The sequence below is a fragment of the Arachis duranensis genome, chromosome 6 (genome assembly GCF_000817695.3).
Source record: "Arachis duranensis cultivar V14167 chromosome 6, aradu.V14167.gnm2.J7QH, whole genome shotgun sequence".
Taxonomy (NCBI): Eukaryota; Viridiplantae; Streptophyta; class Magnoliopsida; order Fabales; family Fabaceae; genus Arachis; species Arachis duranensis.
The window spans coordinates 58,991,128-59,001,965 of NC_029777.3; the positions used below are offsets into that span (position 1 = coordinate 58,991,128).

Here is a 10,838-nt window from a genome sequence, read left to right on the forward strand (position 1 = left end):
ATGATTGGGAGTGAAGTGGAAGTACATGAGGTGATACATCAAGAATTGTACAAGATAGCTAAAAAGCCTTCCACCAAATCAAGGTTGGCATTCCCTCACCTCATTTGTCACCTATGCAATTCAGCTAGAATTGTCATAGAAGGAGACATCTTCGTTAAGGATGACAAGCCCATCATTAAGAGGATAGAGAAAACTAGAGACCACGCACATGAGCCTGTGCAGCCGCCTCAACATCAGATGAGATGCTCAAGGGATGTATTTTCCTTCTCAAAGCTATTGGGATCAATGGCAGACTTCCGTGGGAGAATTAAGCTCTAACATGAATTAGTTGAGGATGGAGCATCAAGAGCATTTCACCATCCTAAACGAAATTAGAGAGGATCAAAGGGCTATGAGGAAAGAACAACAAAGACATAGGAGTGATATTGAAATTGGATCCTCAAGGAGGAGCACTAGCCGCCACCATTAAGGTAGATTTGTTCTCTTAATCACCTTTCCTTATGTTATTTTTCTGCTTTCTGTATGTTTTATTGTTTGTTCTCTTGTTCTTAGTGCATGATCATTTCTATCTATGTCTTAAAGTTATAAAATGTTCCATATGTCTCTCACCATTATTTAAAAGAAAATTTTATTTAAAAAGAATTGAGAGATACATGAATTTCTGTTTCCATCTCTGAATGTCTCTGTCTCTGTTCTGACTGCACATGATCACAAACTTTAAAAAGGAAATAACCATGAAAATAACAAAAATATAATATGAATATTATAATTAAGGTTGGGTTGCCTCCCAACAAGCGTTTCTTTAATGTCACTAGCTTGACTATCAGATCCTTTACGGAGATAGGTAGGGACTCAGAATTTTACCCCTTACAGTGAACTTCCTTCCTGTGCTCTCATCGATGAGCTCCACAAGTTCTAGAGATACGATCTCGTTCACAGTGTGTAGAATAATTGGGCTATCTGTGAAGACAACTCTCATGTCAGGTGAGAGCCTTCAGTGGAGATTTTCTTATCCCTCCAGCCTTTAGGTATCTTTTTCTTAGTACCTTCATTCTCATTGCTTGATGATGGTTTCCCAACACCAAACTTAGATTTGGTGTCTGTGGACTCTGTAAAGCTTTGCACAGAGAGAGAAAGGGTTGGAACACTAAGTGTTGCACAATTTTCTCTCTTTTAGGGAGGGAGTTAGGTTTACGCATCTTGAACAATATGTGATCTTCCCGTAACTACAGAATAAGCTCTCCCTTTGCCATATCAATTATGGCATTGGCAGTGGCTAGGAAAGGTCTTCCAAGGATGATGTTTTCCATCTCTGATGAGATCTTGGCAGCTTGCACCTCAAAGATTCTCAACCTCTCCATGATAGAGAGAGGCATGAGATTTATGCTTGACCCTAGGTCCCATAAGGCCTTCTCAAAGGCAATTGTCCCTATGCTGTATGGAATTAGGAAGCGTCCAAGATCTGGCAGCTTCTGAGGTAGTTTCTTTTGAACCAAGGCATTGAGTTCCTTGGTGAGTACTGGAGGTTATTCCTCCAATGTCTCTGTTCCAAATAATTTGGCATTCAGCTTCATCATAGTTCCTAAGTACCGAGCAACTTGCACTTCTCAAGTTTCCTCTTCCTCATTAGAGGAGGAGTATTCTTCAGATTCTATAATCTGTAACCAGGCATTCAAGGGAACCTCTATGATTTTCTCATGAGTTCTGGTTATGCATCTCCTTCGTAAGAGGCTTCTTGAGTGCTCTCAGTTATAGCTTGTGATCCAATCAGATGCTGAGAGATCATGTTGACCTATTGGGTCAGGATCTTATTCTGAGCCAATATGGCATTCAGAGTATCAACCTCTAGGACTCTTCTCTTCTGAGCCACCCTATTGTTCATAATATTCCTCTCAGAGGTGTACATGAATTGGTTGTTGGCAACCATATCAATGAGTTCCTATGCCTCTTCAGGCATTTTCTTCAAGTGGAGTGAACTACCAGCAGAGTGGTCCAATGCCATCTTGGACATCTTAGAAAGGCCATCATAGAAGATACCTAGCATGGTCCAGTCTGAAATCATGTTAGGAGGGCACCTTTTGATCAGTTACTTGTACATCTCCTAAGCTTCACAGAGGGATTCACCCTCTTTCGGTCTGAAGGTTTGAACTTCCACCCTGAGCTTGCTCAGCTTTTGAGGTGGAAAGAACTTGGTCAAGAATGCATTGGCCACCTTCTCCCAAGAGTCTAGGCATTCCTTAGGCTGAGAATCTAGCCATAACCTAGCTCTGTCCCTTATAGCAAAGGGGAAAAGCATAAGCTTGTAAAACTTTGGATCCACTCTATTAGTTGTAACGATCCAACTTCCAGAACGTCATGATCATACCAAAAGTAAGGCGTTACCAACCTGCTTTCCTTTATTAACTATTTATTATTGAGCCTTTAATTCGATATCGCGATTTAGTTTTATAGAAAATTCCAGAAAATTTTGTTTTTGATAATTAAAATCATATAGCAAACATCACCAAGTAATAACAATCACATAATTATTAATAATTACATCTATCATACAAAAGATTTCAAATAAAACTCAGATACAAATCCTATCCCCCTGTATAAAATAAAAAATGTTAAGTAATAAGAGCGAGGGAACTCAATGAAAGTAACTTAATTCAAAAACTTAACTCATAAATAAGGTCTAACAATCGCCCCAGCTTCACACTGTGTCTTCGAACCTGTATCACTGAAAGGGTGGAAGATTTTGGGGTGAGAACAAACCACACGTTCTCAGTAGGGAATGGGAATGCCGTAAAAGTAATGATTAATATACAAACAATTAACTTTACTTAATAAACCATCTTTTTCAAACCTTTTGAAATACTTTTTAATCTTACCTTAGATAAATAATTACTTTCTTTAAATTCCTAAACTCAAAATTGATCTCAACTGCAAAACTTGTCATATTAAATATCTTTCAGCCACATAATTGATTTTCAGTCATAACCACAGATAGTAATCATCTTCATCCATTCACAAACTACTAGCACAAGCAAGAAACTCAATTCATCACACAAACAAATCACAGCAAGGCAAACAGCACAATCACAGGGAAGTACAACGAGCAAACCCAATCAAAATGCAGATGCACAAACAAGAATGATGCATGTCTAGCCCTAGTGCAGGTAATGAGCTCATTTGTCGGTTACATACCCGCTCCCGACGTTACTCGGAGTCCTTTGACCAGGTAAGGCTTTCCTGTTGGCAATACCCATCGCAAGGGTCCTTTGACTTGCGGGGCAAACCACTGCAAGAGTCCTTTGACTTGCATGGCGGCACTAGCAACCCACTGCAAGAGTCCTTTGACTTGCAAGGTGGAGCTAGTCTGCCCAACACACTCACTGTAAGAGTCCTTTGACTTACAGGAGCACACACACATACACTCACTGAAAGAGTCCTTTGACTTACAAGAGCATATGCTAGTTATGTATTTTCTCGATACCTCTGTAAGAGTCCTCTGACTTACAGAATAGCATTATAGCTAAGTATCCCAGGGAAGCGCTCTTAGTGGTCGTACCACCATCTATCTGACTGCCTTCACGCAGCAGATCATTACATAATCATTCTCATTATCATCATTCATTATCATTCTGATTATTCATCATCACTTTCACATTCTTATGCAGTACCACTTTCTTTCTCTATTCAATCATACTATACAAACTTTACATCTTTCACTTTTACAACGTCTTGGCTCAAACCATTTCTCTTTATCATTCGAATCCAAATATTATAAAATTCACCAAACTCCTGAAAAGTAATCCTCTACTTCAACCCCAAAGCATAACTCTTTTCATATTAAATCAATCTTGAAATATAGTTTCTTTCTTAAATAATTTAATTTTGAAACATAAACCTTTCTTTGGTAAATCGAAATTAAAATAGAATAATTCTTTTCTTTACTAAATAAAACTCAAATAATATCATTTTTCAAATTCAAAGCTTCTAAAATGACTTTTCAAATAAAACCTAAGATTTTATAAAATTTCGGCAGCACCTCCCCTGAAAGTCAGACTTAGCCACCCTTACGGGTTCCCTCTTTCTCCACAAATCACCAGTCCTTTTTCCCAATAATTTTCAAATTGACAATTTCTCAATCAATCAAATATTCATATTTCATAATAATTAGCAAATCAATCATACTCCACAATTTCTACTAATCCATCAATCCAATCTCACCATTTCATATTTACTTTTCACTTATCACAAAATCCTTTCAAAATTAAACACAATCAACTAGTAATCCCAAAAGAATCAGCCTTTCATAATTCAAAGTCATTTACTTGTTAACAAAGTAACTGTTTTAGTTTAGAAGTCATATTTCAAGAGAATAATTCGGTAATCAAACTTCAATCTTTTAACAGTTCTCAAGAATAACTCTAATTAATCATGAATCAACATTAACAAGCATCAAAACCAATCCCAACCAGTCACAAGTCAATTTCACAGCCATTCCAACATGTCAAATTACCAAAATCAACAGCAAACGCTTATTCTCAATAATCAAAATACAGCCAGAACTTAAACCATCATCACAATAATCCCAAACCAAACACAAATCCAACTTAGTTCATCAAATATCAATACGACAACCTTTCAACAGTTAACTCATCAAATTTCAATTTAACAAGTATTATCAAATGAATCACCATTTACAACCACATTTCACCAAATTCAGCAATATCACACAAGATCAGAATTTTCAACAAAATCTATCAAAATCAGGAAACCAATATCAGTCACAGCATTAACCAAAATTAACCTTGTCAAATTAATTACTCACAATAACAAAACCCAGTGACATTCCCAGCCATAACCTAAACTCAATAAACTGATTGAAATACTAAAACATCATCTTAATACCAAACATAATTCAAATTTCACAACCTCAAACTGAGTTCATTTAAGTCAATTAATCACACAAAATATTTGTAAATTATTCGCAACTATTCACTAAACTTCATTGGCATTCATAAATTAAAATGATTAACTTTAAAATAAATCCCCTACCTCAGTTAGTTGAAATCCACAAAATTAAACGTGACTCCAACTTCGTTCTAACTCGCATTAGCAACAACAGCAGCTCTAACAGTTTCCTGATGACATCAACAGTATCCCCTATGATAGTTTTAGCAGTAAACAGGGAAAATAGAGATGCAGCACTGAACAAAAATATAGGTTTCCTTAGTTAGAACAGGTGAAAGACATAGGAATATGATAGAAGCAAAGCAAGGATCGAAGCTCACGGTCTAAAAAATGGAGGAATTGGAACCAAATCAATAGCTTCAATGGCAGCTCTGATGGTGGCAGAGGCTCCAACAGCTGCGAGAACCAGAACCAGAAGCAAATCCGAGCAAGCCTCCCTTCCAAACCTCCAAAAGCAACACCAGTTCCAACTCTGGCTCGACGGTGGTAGCGGCCGACTTCAGTGCTTGCGACACCGGGCATAATGGTGACGGTAAAAGCTCGGCGCGGTGGCTGGTCTTCAGCAGCGATGGCGACAACAACGATCCCAGTTTCTCCTCTTCGTGTTCTTCTCTTCCTGTAGTAATTCCCGCATCAGCATCACAAGCCCAAAGAGCAGGGAGTAGCGGAGCTCAGCCACGGTAAAGCAGGGCAGCACAACGGTGGCCAAGCATAGCCCCTCAAACGGCGGCAGTTTCGACGAAAACGGCACCGACGACGCGAGCGCGGCTGGGCACGGTGGTTGAACCCCAACTCAGCCTCCGAGCTCTCTGTCTTCTCTCTTCCCGAGTTCCATCTCTCTGAATTTTCTATAAGTGGCGGCGGCGCAGTGAGGGCGACGGCGGCGACGCGACGACAGCTACCGGACACGGCGCCTTCTCCCCTGATCTGGTTTGTGCTCGTCTCTCCCTTTCTCACCTGGCTCCCTCTGCGAACATCCTTTCCTCGCGAAATGGCGGCAGCGTCACGGAGCGTCAACGGCAGTGATGCGGGTGGCATCTCGCGGGGCTGACGACGGCGTCCTCTTTGTCGGCGATAATGACGGCGGCGATGGCGAGGCGGGCTGGGCGTGGTGCAGCTCCGTTCACTAGGCGTGGGTGTGTGACAGAAGGGGTGTGGGCTGAATGAGTGTGGTGTCCTGAGTGTTTGTGTGTGCCGCGGTGAAGCTGAGGGAGAGAGGGTGAGTCTGTACGCTTGTGATTAGGGTGACGGCGCTGAGGAGAGTGGGGTGGGGTTAGGATTTCTGATTGCAAATTTAGGGTTTCCAATTTGGGAAATTAGGGTTTCTGAGTTTGATTTGGGAATTAGGGTTAGAAATTAGGTATTTTATAAAGTAATATGGATAGATATGAATAGATATTTTGATAAAAATGAAGGGTAGAGTAATTTTAGAATCAAATATACTTTATTAAAAATATTTAGAAACATTATTTAACAACATATTGCTAAGTTCAATCAATCATTTCTAATTTAAATTATAAAATAAACATATTAATCATATAATTATAAAATATAGTTCAAACTCAATATTAATCATTCAAATTAAATGATATAACTTCTCATTATTTTTCTATCACTAGACTTTAATTTCAATTTATAAAATAACTAATTATAATAAAAAATGTGCATAAATATTAATTGACTTAAACTTAAAGTATTTATAAAAATTAATCTAATCATTTCTAGTAAATTAATTCCTAAGAGTTCAAATTAATAACATAACTTATTCAAAATAGAATTTATTTAAATTAAATTATACAATTATTCTTATTTTTCAATTATCAAAATTATAATTTCAATTATACCAAATATCTAATAAAGTTTATATAAAAATTCTAATTAATTTAAACTTCAATTATCATAAAACTCTATTTAATTACCTTTAGCAAAATAATTTTCTTAAAATAAAATTATCAATAAATCACAAATATCTAATTATTTGATTTTCAAAAACTAGGGTTTTTACATTCTACCCACCTTAGAAAAATTTTCGCCCTCGAAAATTGCTAGAATGACATAAGTTCAAACCGAATTCAAAGAAAGCAGAATATATGGACAGAAACATAGGCATTACCAAGGATGAAAATTCAGAGAGTTACGTAAGAAATCAGATTCACAGGCAAGCAAAGGTATACAAGAATGACAAGGTATGGTTGGAAAACAATCAAATCACATTGTAAGAAGGAAATTGAAACCAGAGAATTCCAATGAAAGCAATGAAGAAAAAGATGGCACGAGTTTGCGTGGCACGAATAAAGATTACACGTCAAAACGAGGCTAACTTTATAACTTTTAACACTCCCAAACCCCGTGAATCGCATTACCTATTACTTCTATTTTGTCTATGATAACCCATTAGTGTTCCTATATACATAAATCATTAGTATTAAGTTGGCCAGACCTAATACCATGAGGCATGCAATGGTAAACCAACAGTGTTAATCATCAGACAGTCATGCATATAAAACTCAAACTCTTGTTATCAGAACAAGTCACAAAGCATGACAGACACTCAGAGTATGCAATGAAGCGTAGTCAGTCCATTCCCAAGGCTCTAACAGGAACGAACTGCTCTGATACCATTTGTAACGACCCAACTTCCAGAACGTCATGATCGTACCGAAAGTAAGGCGTTACCAACCTGCTTTCCTTTATTAACTATTTATTATTGAGCCTTTAATTCGATATCGCGATTTAGTTTTATAGAGAATTCCAGAAAATTTTGCTTTTATTTATCAAATAACTAATTATAATAAAAATTGTGCATAAATATTAATTGACTTAAACTTAAAGTATTTATAAAAATTAATATAATCATTTCTAGTAAATTAATTCCTAAGAGTTCAAATTAATAACATAACTTATTCAAAATAGAATTTATTTAAATTAAATTATACAATTATTCTTATTTTTCAATTATCAAAATTATAATTTTAATTATACCAAATATCTAATAAAGTTTATATAAAAATTATAATTAATTTAAACTTCAATTATCATAAAACTCTATTTAATTACCTTTAGCAAAATAATTTTCTTAAAATAAAATTATCAATAAATCAAAAATATCTAATTATTTGATTTTCAAAAACTAGGGTTGTTACATTAGTCCTAACAGTATCACATATCTGCAAGAAATCAGAGATGAATCTGTTGGGATTTGATGATTGGATTTTTGATGGTATAGAAATTCACTAATAAAATCTCGTTGTAAAGTATAGTTTCTAAACCAACAATAATCCTTTCATACAAAAGATTGTTTGTCACTAAAACAAACCCCTAAATTTATAAACCGAAGTATTGAACCTCGGGTTGTTCTCCCTAGGAATTACAATAATGTGTCTTGTTATTGGTTGTGAGTTATTTTGGGGTTTTTGAGATTTTAGACAAGAAATATAAATGGCAAAGGAAATAAACTAACAACTAACAAAGCTCTTGGCAAGATATGAGTACTAGAAGTCCTATCCTAGTTATCCACCTCAATTGTGATAACAAATTATCCATTACTCCCACTTAGTTAACCTTTAACCATGGAGGAAAGTCAAGTGGATGAATCAATTTGATTCCTCAAGTCATAATCAACTCCTAAAGGAAAGACTAGCTTTAGAGGCATTCAAATCAATTAGCAATTTCTAATTATCAATCAACAAAGGAATTAGATAACTCAAGAGTCACTAATCACTCTACCTAGGCCAAGAGGAACAAAACCTACACTAAAATTCAACGAAGCATTTCATCAAACACTTGGAAGGTACAAAAGAAAAGCAAAGAAATTTGACAACAAGAATGAAATCTAACAACAATTATTGAAAGGAATTAGAAACAACAATTAAAAGAAACACACTTATTATGAATTACCTCAAATTGAATTGAAAGAAAAGGGAAGGAACAATAGTAGATCTACAACAAAGTATAAGAACAACATAAAGGAAATTACAACAAAATAATAGAAGAATGATGAATGTGACAACAAAGAATTGAGAGGTAGAAGGAGATGAAAGCATGAATTAAAATCTAGATCTAAGATTATTGAACTAATCCTAATCCTAATTCTAGAGAGAAGTGAGAGCTTCTCTCTCTAGAAACTAACTCTAACTACTAAACTAAGCTAAACTAAACTAATGGTAACTAACTTCTAAATGTTGTGAAGTATGCTGATTCCCCCTTCAATCCTTGGCTTAAATAGCATCAGAAATGAGTTGGATTAGGCCCACAAGGCTCTAGAATTCGCTGGCCACGTATTGCTTTAAGTGGATCATATGGCAGCAACGATGCGTGCACATACAGTGCGTGTACGCATCACCATACATGTAGAAACTATGGAAAATCTTATATCATTTTGAAGCTCCGGATGTTAGCTTTCCAACCCAACTGAAACCGCATCATTTGGACCTATGTAGCTCAAGTTATGGTGGATTAAGTGCAAAGAGGTCGGCTTGACAGCTTTTGCGATTCCTACATTTCTTCATGAGTTCTCCATTTTTACATGATTTTCTTTCATTCCCTTGGTCCAATCCTTACCTCCTAAATCTGAAATCACTTAGCAAACATATCAAGGCATCTAATGGAATCAAGGAGAATTAGATTTAGCTGTTTTAAGTCCTAAAAAGCATGTTTTCACTCTTAAGCACAATTAAAGGAGAAGTTATAAAACCATGCTATTAAATATTTTTACAAACTTGCATGAAAAGAGATGATCATAGGTGGAAACATGTAATTAAGCATCAAACCCTCACCGGATGTGTTTGCGCTCTATTCACTAAAGTGTTTAGGGTTGATTCTCTCAATTCTCCCCTAATCATGCTTTCCAAGATTTGTTCTTCTTCTAACAATCAACATATATTTCATGCATGCATACATCTATCATGAGGCTTTAGGTTGTAATGGGGTTAAGGTCAAGGTAGGATGCATATATGGTTAAGTGAGCTTGAAATTTGAATCTTTGATAAGCTTAAACTTCCCACCCAACCTATGACATCCTATACAATTTCAAAGCTAGCCTAACTACCCATTTTGCACTCTTTCACATACTCATGTATCCCTTTTCGTTTCACAACACTCATGCATTGATTTTATTGAGCTACACTTTGCTTTGGGGCATTTTGTCCCCTTTTTATTTCTTTTTTTTCTTCTATTTCTTTCTTTTTCTATTTTTTTCTTTTCTTTTTTTTCTTTTGTTTTTATCATTTTTTTCTTTCTATATACAAGAGCATCAATGCATAAGTTTTTTACATTTGAGTATTACATGGGTATGTACCCAATTCCCAATATTTTCAATAGCAATACAAAACTACCCTTTTATTCACCCAATGTCCCGAGATTCCCACACTTGAATGGTACTCACACACACTAGCCTAAGCTAATCAAAGATCCAAATAAGGACATTTATTTTTTTCCGCTTTAGGCTTGTAATGTGCAAAATTAAGAACAAGTGGGTTAATCGTAGGCGCAAATTGGCTAACAATGGAAGATAAAAGGTAAGGCTATTTGGGTAAGTGAGTTAATGAAATGATGGCCTCAATCATATAAATGCATGAATACACAAAATAATGGACATAAAGAATCAAACAATTCAAAGATTACAATCATAGAAAGAGAATAATGCACACAAGAAGGAAAAATAAGTGGTTATAAGATGTAACCACATCATTAGGCTCAAATCTCACTTGCTTATGTTCTTAGCTCAAAAACATGATCCACAAGATATATAATTCAAGCAAGTTTTATGAAAAGTTTTCACTCAAATCAATTGATGAGCCCTATAGATAGAAATCTTGAAAAATTTTCATTATTTTGACTAAGCTTATTGTGTATATATATGCAAAAATAAGAAAATG

General features: G+C 35.7%; 1 long non-coding RNA gene and 1 other non-coding gene across 2 annotated transcripts; one reads left to right on the forward strand and one right to left on the reverse strand.

The window, feature by feature from the left end:
• The first annotated feature begins 2,055 nt into the window (after positions 1-2,055).
• LOC127739852 (small nucleolar RNA R71) lies at positions 2,056-2,164 on the forward strand. Its single transcript, XR_008000594.1, has one exon. It is a non-coding gene; the product is annotated as a small nucleolar RNA R71 (small nucleolar RNA).
• A 479-nt stretch (positions 2,165-2,643) lies between these two features.
• LOC107493747 (uncharacterized) lies at positions 2,644-5,421 on the reverse strand. Its single transcript, XR_001593077.3, has 3 exons — positions 5,283-5,421; positions 5,047-5,198; positions 2,644-2,722 (listed from the first exon to the last, which is right to left on the reverse strand). It is a non-coding gene; the product is annotated as an uncharacterized LOC107493747 (long non-coding RNA).
• Positions 5,422-10,838: the final 5,417 nt, after the last annotated feature.